Source organism: Rhea americana, unplaced genomic scaffold, assembly GCF_003343005.1.
Source record: "Rhea americana isolate MKP2758 unplaced genomic scaffold, rheAme1 scaffold_139, whole genome shotgun sequence".
NCBI classification, from domain to species: domain Eukaryota; kingdom Metazoa; phylum Chordata; class Aves; order Rheiformes; family Rheidae; genus Rhea; species Rhea americana.
Window position 1 is genome coordinate 1,570,362 of NW_028185472.1, and position 14,097 is coordinate 1,584,458.

The window sequence follows — 14,097 nt, forward strand, 5'->3', positions numbered from 1 at the left end:
GCTTTCATTTCTTCCATTTCCACATGCTTTAATAATAGATTAAGTAATGAATAAAGATTCATCGACTCTGTAAGTTTAAGACAGGATCTAAGCAGGTATAGATCGGTGTGGTTGCAATGATGCCGTGAATTACCCCACAGCCTGCCACCAGAGAAATTCCTGCCATGCTAAAGTCTGTGGGAGTTTGCTGTAAATGTGAACAAGATTTCACCTCAATTCAGGAGCTAGACAAGCCATCAAAAAGAACCTGCTTCCTGGAAATGTATTTTTGTCATTTTTGTGAACCTCTTGTCTGTGTCCTGACATCTGGGTTTAAGAGCATTTCATTATATTTAGTAGTCTATTCTGTGCATGTTGGACCAGTTTCTCAGCTGATGAAAATCACTTGGCCATCATTGAAGTCAGTGAAGCTGGGCAGATTTACAGCTGCAATGGATAAAATTCCATGTCTCTGGCTTGCTGAGCTCTGTGAAGGCATCACACCTTTACTCCAGAAGTGGGGGACTGTGAGGTGTGGGAGGGTATAAAGGAAACTGTCATGGGAAAGAGACAGCACTGCCTGCTCTTTCTTGTGCTGCTGTTTGCATTACCCTTGGTGAATAATGGATGGTAGTAAAGTAGAGTTCATATTGACAAATGGCTATATGAAAGGTTATCTTTATGTTAAACAGGTCTGCTCTCTGGTTTTGTGTGGCTATCTACTAACTTTGCGAAACAGATAGTCATTTTACTTATTCTTGTTAAAGAGAACACATTCCGTAATGGGAAACTGCAGTAAATCTTCTCTGTCTTATGGATTATCACAAAAGTAGCTAACAAACTTCCATTTTTTATTACTGGTGATTGAAATGCCATAATTTCAAGATCCTTGACTGAGTTTACAGTAGTTGCTAGAAGAAAGAAAAAAAGGGGGAGGGGGAGAAATATTGAGCAGATTGGAACAGACAACCATTGCATGAATGGATAACACAGAATCTTGGGATGTCATTTGTTGTGACTCAGAGTGCAGGCTGTGTACTTAATCATAAATATCTTCTAAAAGAGGGACTTCAAGTCAGAAAAGCGATCTTTAGACAATGGTGGTTAAAAATTCTACTTTACTATTCAGTTGTCACATTTTGGTCTTATTTTTCTTTCTTCTGATGAAGAGATGGAGTATTTGCAGTCTAAAACTTTTTCTCTCCTTCTAGTCCATAACATGTAAAAATAGTGACTGCAATTATTTTAATAGCGACCAACCATTGTCCTAATCAGGAAATTGCAGTGGAGGAGAGTGTAGTAGGTGAAAGGAATGATATTTTTGACCATCAGAAGACATTTCATTCATTTTATTCTATTAAAAAGAAGGATAAAAAATCAAAAAGGGATTTTTATTTTGTTCAAAAAAATCTGTGTTCTAATAATGTATCAACATAAAATGTTTTGACTTCCTTCTGGTCCTTAAAATAAGTGAAGTTTGGTCTCAAGTTGAGTTTTGATTTGATCAACTATAATATTGATATGCTTTGGCTTGGATATCAGGTCTAATATTGTAACACTTCCCAAGCATGCAGGTCCCAAAAGAAGCTATCTACTTCTTTAAACGAATGTGCTTTTTAGGTGCCAGTTAATTGCAATTATAGGGGAACAGGTAAAGGAAGAAAAAGGAAATGTTTTCTCCCAGACCAGAACTTAGGCAGCACAAGGCAGCAGCAGCTTTCATTTATTAATTCTAGTTTTTGACAGTCTGTCATTGATAAATCATTTAAGGACACAGCCCAAGTACTAGAACTTTATTTTTGGACGTCTGTATCATGTCAATTTAATACCCATTAAAACAACATTGCTATCATGGCAATGTCTGCTATAGTTAATGTAACATAGCTGGTTCTGTTCCAACAGATTGTATTCAGTTACTCAGAAAAGTCTAGAAATTTCACTTCTGATTTTAAATTGTTGGTGTTTGAATTCTTTCCACAAAGTTACTATTTTGTTGTTTTTGACTAAACCCCTCATAACATATTTTTGAGGATGATATAAAATTGTTTTTCGTTCTCTATAAAAGTAATTCCCAAAAACCTTCTCAGCTGTAATGTCAGAATCATTGTGGCTGTAATTGAAACTGGGCAACAGATAGCAGGAAGTGTCTAGTAAGGACAGCTGGAAATTGTTTTGTTTACTGAAAAGAAGGTGAGCACACAAAACCAGGGAAAAGATGGAGAGCGTTTCATATATAGTTAAGATATTAAAACCAGACATTATTTTCATGCTATATTATGTGAAAAAAATGTATTATGGTGAATTATTATGAATGAAAGACTATTGCTATATATTTGGAAGTGGGTAGTAATATGGCTTGCTTTTTGTCACTTTTTGTTTTGTTCTTGTAAAATAAAATTTCCTATTTATTTTAGGATGAAAAGGAATTAGAACATCACTCTTTTCAATTTGAAAATGAGGAAAGGCTTCTTTTGATAATAAAGCCACATATAAGGAGTTGTCAAAATAGGGACTTAGAAATCTCACTTTACTTACTGATTTTTTGAAGTGTTCCTTTCTGTCTACCTGAAATGGAAACTTAAAATATGCTTTGTGAAGAAGCTGAGGTGTGTGTTGCAATTTGTTCTTAGATAGAAAGCAAAAGGTTGGTCGGGGTGTTTCTGTATCATAATCTGTGGGAGAGTAGGGCTTGCTAGTTGAAGAACAGGTGTGTTTGGATATTGGCTTTTCTGGTAATTCCTGAAGGAGTGTGGCTGAGCTAAATTAGTTGTAAATTAATACTCTCTTCTTTCCTCCCCTGTGCTGCCGATAAGATTGCATTACTTTTGACTACTTCAAACTTTGAAAGGCAATATGTAAGTGCAGGATGTCATTATTAATTATTTCATTTAATCCATGAGGAAAATAATCCAGGTGTATTTGCAGATAATCCATTTTGGCAGCTGAAGGGGAATCTAGGGGGAGGGGTTATTTTTCTGTTGACCCTTTCCAAAAATGAAATACTCTGGAGAATCCAGTGTAGTGGAAAGGAATTACTTCAGATTCTCTWATTTGCTACATTACACTAATTTTATGAGGTCCTCATTGGGTGACTGTGAGCTTCACCTATCTGCTACTAGCCAAGAAATTATAGATTTATGAACCGATAATTGAGGAGGAAACATGGAACCTATTCTGAAAAGCGTATGTTAAAAACTGTCTTTCAGTTACGATGATGCACAGTCTTTGTCTTGATAGTGATTCCAGTAAAAGAACTATATTTCAAGGCCAATGAATCACTACTACTGCTTTGGCATGTAGCCTATGTATTTTATCTGATTGCTTTTATTCTCAGTTCAGGGAGGAATGAAGAAAAATGTTAAATAAACATCTTTATGAAAGACCTTTTAACTCAGATATGGGAATGTCAGGAGCTGGTTCCCATAGGTTTGTAGCAGAAGCACAGTTTTCCAGAAGACTTCTATTTCACTAGCATGCATTTCTTGACTTCAACTGTACACTCTGTAGCCCAGCGAAAGATTGGTTAGCTCCCAGAGGTGCTTCAGCAACAGATTATAATAGAGAGAGGTTATTCTTGGTGATTAAAAAACTGGAATTAACTTGTTTACACATACATTTTAAGTCAGATGACCAGAGACTGCAGAGAGCACGAGGACCCAAGTTAATGTGAGGAATATAGTAAAAGCAAAGCAGGTTCTCTTAATCCAGATAGACTTAAAATTTTCTGTGCTGCAGTCTGTGTTGCTTTCAGTTTTTGTGTTGTTCTTGCCCTGTTGCAAAAAGATTCCCACTAAACAAGGAGTGGTTTATCCTTACCCATTTGGGTGAGTAGTTGTTGTCTGAAAGGGGAGATGAGAAACAGATGTCCTCAAGGTTCAAACAAGCGTGGTGCAGAGTGCATTCAGATTTAACACTTTTAATACTTTTATTATAGGTCTTAGAATGTGGATTGATTTTTATTTTTATTTATTTTTCCCCTTCCCTCCTCCTTAAAGCACCAGCTATTGGAGACAAGAGTGGCTACGCAGGAATCTCAGTACTCAATTTTCAAAATGTTTCAAGCCCTCTTTAGTTGTGCAAAGACCACTGCAAAGTTAACTAAGTGACTTGACTGAGGATTTTGCTGATGATTTCATGACTTGAAGAAACCAGAGCCAAAATAATTCTTTTGTAACTGGGAGGAAGGGCTTTAATGTTAAAAATATTTTTGAGACCTGAATCATGATCTCTGGGCATTTGAAATGAGCAATATTATTCCTTGGTGCTCATCCACCTCAGATTTCTGAAAGTCACAAGAAGTCTGACTTCAGTGGAATTGCTTGCATGCTGAAAACTGAACATCCATCCAAATACTTCGTTGAATGAGAACCAAGTTGCTCCATGCTATACATGACTAACCTGTAACATTGGTCACCAAAAATCTGAAGTACTAATGGCAGTGTATGTTCAGGTATCTGCTGTTTGCTGGATAGTTTTGAACAGAAGATATTTAGGGTCATTGTTCCCCTTCATCTGTTTTTTCTTCCTGTTGTTCCCCTTAAAGTTTTTTCCTCCTGTCATTTTCACTGATTGCTTTCCTTGCTGTATTTTCTCCCATTTGGCCTTTTTCTTCTGCCTAAAGACATTCATATTATTGATGCAAAGTAATGACTTTGGGATAGAAATGCAGCTACTTTTGGTTAAGTAGATTCTCTTCAGTAAAGCACAGTCAGTCAGCCTGCATCAGGTTTCTAGGGAAACCTGATTGGTTTGAACATTTAACAATTCTGGGTAGACCTTCTCAAAGATGCCTAGTTCTCCTTTGGCTAAGAAGGAAATATAATGCTCCCATCCATTATCATTTTAATTTCACCGAGTTCGGTGCCCACAGTAGATAGAGTGACTGTCTTTTTGGCTTTAAACATCTGGGAGGCTGATGGGCTGATTCACCAGCAAGGGAAGCTGCACTTGTTTTCTGTAAAAATGTACTGTTCCAGTTCTGGAGCTCAGGCTTTTCTTTATTTTTCAGTGTATCTAGAGGACATCAGAACAGGGCTGTAGTCTTGCAGTGTCTTTGCATGGTTTTTGTCTCCAGCATGTTACACTTTATGTAACCTTTCCTGGTTGAAGTTCCCCTGCAACATATTTCAGGCTCTCTGCCTGTCAGGTACACAGGGCCTTTTCCCCCCAGTATTCCTCAAATCTGTGTTTTTTTTTTTTTCTGGGGTGATAATTAGTTTCCCTACTGGGAACATTACAGTAAGATTATATATAGGATCAAGTGTAGAAGCTTAGAGAGCCTGTTTTCAGGAATATGTATATATAACAAGAGAACAAAGCTGCATGTTGTACAGCTTTCTAAGTAGAACGTGTCTACTTGCTCGCTTGCCCAGCTGCCAGAAAGCCTTGCATGTAGTTTTATTTGAGGAACATGCTTAGGAGGCAAGTCATATCATTATAGCTCCAAGTTTGAAAGTCTCCTGCTCCTGAAGATGTCAGTGGGGAGAGTCTAGTGTGTTCATCTCATTTTAACCAGAGCAGAGAAAATCTGCACTAATTTACCCCTGAGAGAAGGACAGAACTATTCCATGAAGGTAGCTTCCCCCCCCCACCCAGGGCACCACTATCATATTTCTATTTTGTGATCTGAGCTGAGGTACCATACAGAGCATGAAAACCATCAGGTCATCAGGGACTGTCTCATATGACGCAATGCTTTCTGGAGAATAAATAGATAGGGAATAGATAACACACAAAACATGTCTGTCAGTAAATGCCAGCAAGGTGAAATAAGCCCATGATTTAATAAATAATTGTGTCCCTTCTCTGTTCACCATCTGAATAGAAACAGCACTTTTAGTGTACTTGTTTAAAAAAAAAACACCTTTCCTTTCAGGTTGTTCCTCTGCTCTGTGCACCCATCTGAGATGACAGTTCAGCTTTTCTTTACTGCTGCCTCAGGCACTGCCTTGTTAACATAACTCTATTGAATCTTTGAGCAGTAAATACCTTTGCTGGAGCCTAGGGTTATTTGCATGAAACCCTCCACCCCTCTCTGGAGTTAAAATCCTCTTATTTTCCCTTTTCCATGTTGTTATATCTGGGGTCCAACTTAAGCTGGCATTGCTGAGCCTCCTGTGGCTCATCTCAGAGCGAGCACTTATTGAGGTGAGAATATTCCTTCATCAGGAAAATGGAAATGATAAATGCTTTTATAATTTCCAAGGAGAACCTCTGAAATGATATATTAATCGCTGTTTTGTTCTTACAAATATTGATTGCTTTCAGGTAGTAATTAGCTAAGATGTGTCAATTGTTGTTAATGAATGTGAAACATTTTAAGGCACCACAGTCTCTCCAGATTCYGTTCTCTGGGGCTACAGGTGCAGTTTTACTCTTTGAACCAGCTGGAGATAGTAAAGGCAGCAGCTTACCCGCAGACTAGAGGTACTCAGTAGCTTTGTGGCTAAGCCAATGGCCGAGAACTTCAGAAATACGGTTCAGTTGGTGGGTTAGCTACAGATCTGTCATGTCTCAGTCATGCTGCTTGCTCACTCCCTGTGTTTGTACTGTAGCTGTTGAAAATACAGAGTTTCTGCTGTGGTTGCTTACTTCATAAACTCTTCAGGGGCAGACACAGTCTTTTTAATGTGTTATGTACAGAGCTTTGCCTGATGGTATCGTGATCTCAGTTACATGCTCTAGATACTCCTATTGCATAATAAACAAAGATATCAGTAATAACTAGCTGATTTCTGCCAACAAATAAACACTTATATGCCCAGCTATTAAGATTTGCAGCTGCTGTTTCATCTGCCAATGTTAAGGATCATTTATGAAAATTTACACCTAAGTGTTTATTTTAGTCAGTGATGACAAAGAATGATTATAATCATCACCCAAGGAAACCTGAAGAATTTGTCTGAGAAGCAGTTGTAATTAGCCTTTTGCTAGCGGAGCTATACAGCTTTCATAGTCTCCATAACAACCATCATCCAAGCAGTCATCAGGAAGGGTGTCGTTACTGAAATAGGGAGGAAAATAATCTTAGCACTAGTGTAATGGCTTTGTAGGTTGTTTTGACTCTTTTATGATAGTGCCTTGTCTGCAGCTTGTATTTTCTTTGGAAACAGTTATATTCAGTGGAAAATTATGATCTGGGCATTCAAGGTAAGTGCTAATTAAAAAAATAAAAGGGGAGATACTAAGCTACTTGCTTGTGTTCGTCGACTGGTAAGTACCAAGCAATGTGAATGAGTAAGGAAAAAATTAATAGGATTTCAGTGCACAATAAATTCTTATAATCTAATTTTGGTTAAAAAGTCTTAGTGTAGGAGTTGATTTAGTTATTGTTCCTATCTTCTGTGGACACATTACTGCACACAGCAGACCTGTTGTTATTTTTCCCCTAACAAATATGCATACTTCTTTTTCTGGAGATTTATTTTGATTTGCTGTTTGGCAAAGCCTTATTCATTTGGGCTGAGATCTTTACAGATTATATGAGGTCTCTTAGGGATGGGCCAATACTGGCAAAAAGAAATTTTTTTTAAAAAGCCTTTGTGTTTCAGGAAGAAAGGTTTGTGATTCAGAAGGCAACGTTACCCATGACACTGTATGCATGTTCTTCATTCTTCGCCTTAAGTTGCACTGTGCATTCATCACATGGAGTTGAGAACCTGAACAAAAAGATTTGATAGCAAAACCTACCACCCACTTTCAATAATAGATGTTTCTGTGAAGGATTGTGTTTAACAAAGCATTTGTGTTATTTCCTGGTTTGGATTACATTAGCCCCACTGTCTTACCAGTCAATTTTCTGCTCTTGCTCCTATTTCTTCTTACTACAGAAAAGAATTTGGAGTTTTGTTTTGCTGTGTTTGTTGTTGTTTAGTTTATCTCTTTTTTTTTAGTAATTACCCCCAATTAAGGTGTCTCAGACTTTTTTTTTTCTGAAGAAGAAGTTGCTCTCAGTATCCCAAGGTAAATCCAGTTTTAAAACATTGTGTTTGTTCCATAGGAATTTACTTATTTCTTGGGGGGGGGGGGTGTAAAAGTAAATTCTGTTGTCACATGTTAAATTTTGACCCTATGAAACATAAGAATCACTAGCATAAGTTCCTCCTTTATAAAATACACTGGGGGATTAAAAAAAAGATAGTATGCTTTTTTGTATAATGAGTCTTACATTGTTATTTTATGTATTTAAACAGCCTCCACTGTTTAAAGGACCTTCTGTAAAGTTCAGTTGTGTGAATAAGCCAATTATGTATATTTTGGGTATTTATTCAAGTGTCCAGAATGCAATGATCTTCCCATTATTTAAGGTAAAAGTGCATTTTTTTCTGACTATTTTTTTGTCAATAATGAATCACACTGGTTTTATATAAGAGTTTAGTTTAACTGATACTTACCTTGAGATTTGCAAAGCATAATAATTAGGGGAAGTCAGCACTATTTTATACATCTATTAGTATTAAATACTACTGTAGACATCTTGCTTGCTGTTTCTTTCCTTTTTTGCATTTCCAGCTTAACATAATCATAACATTAATCTCAACAGTTTGAAAGGAAATTTTATCTGTATATTTTTTCTTGCTAAAGGAAGTTAATTCATTTCCAACCATCTGTACTTAACAATGATGCCAGATTGTTTTTGTGGTGTTTTGAGTTGGCTTATGTGAAAATTCAGATATGTCAATTTGGAAACCTTTCTGTTCACTGGAGAAATGTAGAGAGCCACTGAAAACTCATGGAGTGAATGTAGACTTTCGAATGATGTGGCAGGTAGTGGGTTGCCTGACTCTTCTTGGGAATAGTTTCCCTTATGAGCCTAAAGCCAACTGACTCAAGTTGATAAAATCTGATAGGAGCAACTTTCTCGAGATTAGCATAGGTCACAACCAATGAAAGGTTTTATTAACTTGTGGTCCACGCAGCAGGCTAGCTGCTGTATGTCCTGCACAATGACTGTTTGACTGTTTACCTCTTCTGCTGGGACTGTCTAAAAAGGAACCATGACAACTGCAAGATAGGCAAAGGGCAGAAGATAGATCATGCCAGTGACCTCCAGAGAGTCTATTAGTTAAGGAAGAAGTCTTGACTTGGGGCAAACAGAGACAAAACTATGTTGCCAAATTTGAGAAGTAGGTGGGCGCATTCGAGGCTAGGAGAGAGAAGAAATTTTTGGGAAATTAATTGCCATTTTCTAACCGTTTAAGAAAAAAATCATGCACTGAAATTGGGACTGGCTGTTCCTGGCAAGCTTTTATATTTTTTGGTTTTCTCATTGAATATATGCACAGTTAATGAATGGAGGAAAAGGTAGAAAGAGGAAATGGCCATTGACCGTGACAGAGAATCATTAGTGTAGGAGGAAAGTGCTAGATTAAAGGATCTTGATAACCTGCATTTTAGGCACTTTACATGAAGATTTTAAACTACATATTCTCTCTAGATACTTGTATCAATGCATTTCTGTGATGTATCTTCTTTTCAGTGAAAATTCTAAAACAATTTGGTGTGACAAAAGTTAAATAGCAACTCCAAAATATTCCTTTTGCTTACTGTGCAGCATTAAATTCAAAGTGTTGATTTTAAAGGGTTAGATCTATATTAAATCAAAGTTGTAATATATCTGCCTTATCCTGCCAAAGCTCGAACTTGGAACATACTGGGAAGGAGGCACGCAACATGTGGGAGACTAAAATGTTATCCATGCAGGAAATTTAAAATGATGTGGGATTCATTCCTTTAATGTAAATAGCTCATTCTGTAACCACAGTTTCATTATCCGTTACTTTTTGTGTAAACTTTCAACAGTCGGAGTGAAGGATTGCCAAATTTATAGGAAATGTCCACAGCTCTGGGGCTAATCAAGGGACCACTGAGATGTAGAAGTGACAGTTTTATTTACTATGTATCTGAACTTTACCCTATTTGAGGTAATTCAGTTGCTCCTGTGGAATATATAATGCATCTATTAGGGCGTAGCATTGTATTGGGTTTTACAGCATCTCTGGGGCACAGCTTCATGTTAAAGGTGGGGCTGGAGTACAGTGCTTAAAAAAAGAAATCACAGGTGGTTTTTGGCCCACAGAACTACACTTTGGCAACTCTTGCTACTTTTAAAATGTAAGAGCTGAGTTAGAGGAACTACTATTTCATTATTACTCTCCGCTAAAATGCGACCAAGTAACTAAACTGACAAGCAATTTAATGATCAAAAAGAAATTAGCACAGAATTTCGTTATCCTGCCCACACACACTATAGATTCGTGTGTTAGTGAATTGCTATTCCTGACTACAGCTACATCAGCTTTGATCAAGCCCATTATTCTGCTGTAGGTTTTTTGACAGCAACTGAAAATGAGAATCTTTGAAACTAAAGCTACATTTCAGGACTTTCACTTCTATGCGTATTAATTTTAACAGAAGTGAATGTCTGGATTAACTTCAGCACATTTCTAACTACTTACAGAAGCCTGTATATCAACGCTCCATTTCACTTTAAAAATGCCTTTGTCCTCTTGGTATCAACAAGAACCTCTGTTTTAAATGAAGTACAATCTGACTTGCAAAGTAAAGCACTTGCAAGTGGCATAGCAAGTTCAATATTGTGGTTGCTACAGTGTGTTTATTGACATGATGAGGAGAAACCATAATGTACAAGAGGTCATGAATAGTAAGATATTAATCATAGAATCAGTAAGGTTGGAAGGGACCTCTGGAGATCATCTAGTCCAACCCCCCTGCTCAAGCAGGGTCACCTAGAGCATGGTAGACAGAGTTGCATCAAGGTGGGCTTTGAATATCTTCAGAGAAGAAGACTCCACAGCCTCTCTGGGCAACCTGTTCCAGTGCTCCGTCACTCTCACAGGGAAGAAATTCCCCCTCACATTCAGGCGGAACTGCCTGTGCTTCAATTTCTGCCCATTGCCTCTTGTCCTGTCACATGGGACAACTGAAAAGAGTTTAGCCCCATCCCCTTGACACCCTCCCTTCAGGTACTTGCACAGATTGATAAGATCCCCCCTCAGTCTTCTCTTCCCCAGGCTGAAGAGGCCCAGCTCTCGCAACCGTTCCTCACAGGGCAGATGCTCCAGCCCTCTGATCATCTTTGTAGCCCTATGCTGGACTCTCTCCAGTAGCTCCACGTCTCTCTTGTACTGGGGAGCCCAGAACTGGACACAGTCCTCGAGATGAGGCCTCCCCAGGGCTGAGTAGAGGGGCAGGATCACCTCCCTCGACCTGCTGGCAACACTCTTCCTAATGCACCCAAGGATACTCTTTCTAATGCGCTCAAGGATTAATGGCCTTGAGATGGGACTCAGAGGGACTGGGTTCTTGTTTTGTTGTCATCTTCTGTTTTGAGCTGCAATTCTCACCTAGAAAAGTGCTCAAGGAATTCCTCTGGGAAACTGGCACCCACTGAAGCCTGTGGAAGACTTGACACTGGTGTTCATGGAACGAAGATTTTTCTACTGCAGTGTACGGTGTCTCTGCTTGCAGCATTTGTCACAGACACATCTGTGGACTAGCTCAAGTATTCTGCCAGGCTAAAGGGTACTAGTGTGGGCCTTGGCTCCAGTTCTGGACAACAGCCCAACTGCTTGAATAGTGAGTGTTGTTGGCTGCTGTAGCTGGGGAGGCTTCTATCGCTTCTTAAGATTTCCATCTTGGAGGAAATGCTGGCCAAAGCACATGGTTCCTTGACAGTCACCATTTGCTGTAGCAAGTCCCTGAAAATTGTAGCTGGCTCTTGGTTTAGCATAGCTATGAAGCTGAGAAGGCAGAGCTGCTGACTGTACAGGGGGCTAGGCAAAGTGTGAAAATGAATAGTATCCCTGTTTTACCACTTGTGCCTCACTGAAGGAGTTGTATTCCCTCCCTAGAGATCATTTTCCCTGTAAATGCAATATGAGGTGGAGATCCACAGGTAAAAAGTATTATACCATACCTTTATCCCTACTCCAAACTTGAAACATATAAAAAAAGGTATGTGTTGGGAGCAGGGGAAGAGGAGGGAGAAAGTAGGAAAGAAATCTGAAATAAAAGAATTAAATCCTTTTATTGGGAGAAATACTGATGGTAGTATCAGCAGTGCAGACCATGTGGAAAACGGTGTTTTATTCACTTGAAGGTTGCCCAAAAAAGATTGGACAATGGAGATGCCTTACTGCAAAGGCACTTCACAACAACTTTTCATTCACATGGGAATTCTTCATTTGCATGTAAAAGGAGATAGTGAAAATAGAATTTCATAGACACAGCTGTTATTAAACTAACCTTTTGCAGATGCAAGCTTTCTGTCTGACCTTGGTGTCTAGAACACGCTTGCCTTCTGCTCATGTTTTTAAGCTTATGAATTGAAAATTGCCTATCAAAGTCTCTTTCTTGCTTAGTTTTTGAAGTCTCTGACTATGCTTCTCGCAATGATTAGGAACACTTACTGTGGAGAAAAAAAATCTCTGCACAGTTCAGAGGGAAGAATGAGGCTAAAATATTAAGTGTTAGATTTCCATGGCCTTTCAGCCTAAAAAGAGGCTTCTGGCAACAGCAAAATGGTATGTGATCGTTGTTACCTTGCACCTTGGGCAGGCATTTACACCTGCACAAGACAGTGCAAGATGCTCACAGCAACCTGCTGTAACCACAATGCATATGCAGATATGTGAGGTGCAAGGCAAAAAAAAAAAAAAAAAAAAAAAAAAACCAAACCCAAGGCAGAAGTTTTACAGCGTACTGCTGATTGACTTGGGAAGCATAAACACAAAACAAGCAAGGATGTGATACTGTGAGGCAAATCTCAGCAGTCAGGTCTTTGCATTCATACAAAGTTTGTTCAACTGCAAAAGGGCACTACAGGGACATAAAGCCATGGCCTTAGAACTGCTTGCAGAATTGAGGGCTGTCATGGATTCAGTCGAGTGAGAACAACACATGCATACGATCCGTTTTATAATTCTGAGTGCTTTACAGCCATTTGAGAGTACAATGAAACTATTATGTAAGCTTCCTGTTAGAACATATGTTACTGATTTAAATAACATTCAGACTTGAAAAGTTTTTGCTTCTGATGTCAGACTTATCAGTACAACAAAACCATTGTGTACTGACATATGGACCAGATCATTGTTATCGCAGTGCTGCTTGGTAAATTCAGCGTGATCTCTATAGATCGGAGATGAGACTTTCTTTATATTGTGAAGCAGTGGTTTGGACACTCTTTTAAAATCTGAATCTCTGTGTTTACCAGCATATTCATTTTTAGGGTGACCTTTAAAAAATAAATAGTACCAGCATCAGTCTCTATTTTTGAAGTGTTACTACTGAAGTTTTATTCAACAAACGTGTGAATTTGGTGCTAATTTGGAGGTGAATGATTCTAAATCAGCTTCCAAGAGAAATTACCAATTTTCAAACTTAATGAACATTCAGAGCTTGATTCTGTTTGGAATTATACTGTTGTAAGTGTTTACTAGGTAGATTGAACTGCATGGAACTACTCAAGATTTATTGTAGTGACACCAAGAGCAGAATTTGGCTCCTGAGGTCTGGTCTCTATCCAGCAGAATTTTGGCTCAAGTGAATCAATCCCTGAAGAACAAGTATGTTGGATTAATGGAAGAACACATTATTATTTTTCAAACTGTTATTAGGTGTTGTAAGCCAAACCATTCTCTGCCCCTGCACTTTCCCTCTAGTTTGGAGGAGTGATGACAAGATGGGAGCATCAAATTTCATGGGAAAAAGAAATCCTAAATGATTGTGCACAAGTGAGGAGGATACTGCCAAGATACTTACAGAAACAGAACTGTTTGATAAATTCTCTTCCCTGCAGCCAGTATATAGAGATAATTGGAGCCCAGTTTTCAAACAGTTCTGTTTATTCATTTTCATGAAAAAAAAAATTCTAAGTTTGTAGGTTCAAGCTTGCTGCCTCTAAAAATGGAAAACTAATGAAACCTAGTGGGTGGCCGTGTTGGTTTCTTAGCACTTTTTCAACATTAAAAATATGATTTGGTGTTCAGTGTGCTCTGCAGGCAAGTGCTTAGGTCTTTGTGTGGATTAATTATGCTGGAGGTTTGGCACTGGTTTGGCAGCCTCGGAGGCTGTAATTCTTTGTTTATCACAGTG

General features: G+C 38.4%; 1 protein-coding gene across 2 annotated transcripts in view; it reads left to right on the plus strand.

The window, feature by feature from the left end:
- LRRC56 (leucine rich repeat containing 56) overlaps nt 1-14,097 on the plus strand; it is a 65,458-nt gene that overhangs the window by 28,897 nt on the left and 22,464 nt on the right. The gene's annotated exons all lie outside the window — the stretch shown is intronic.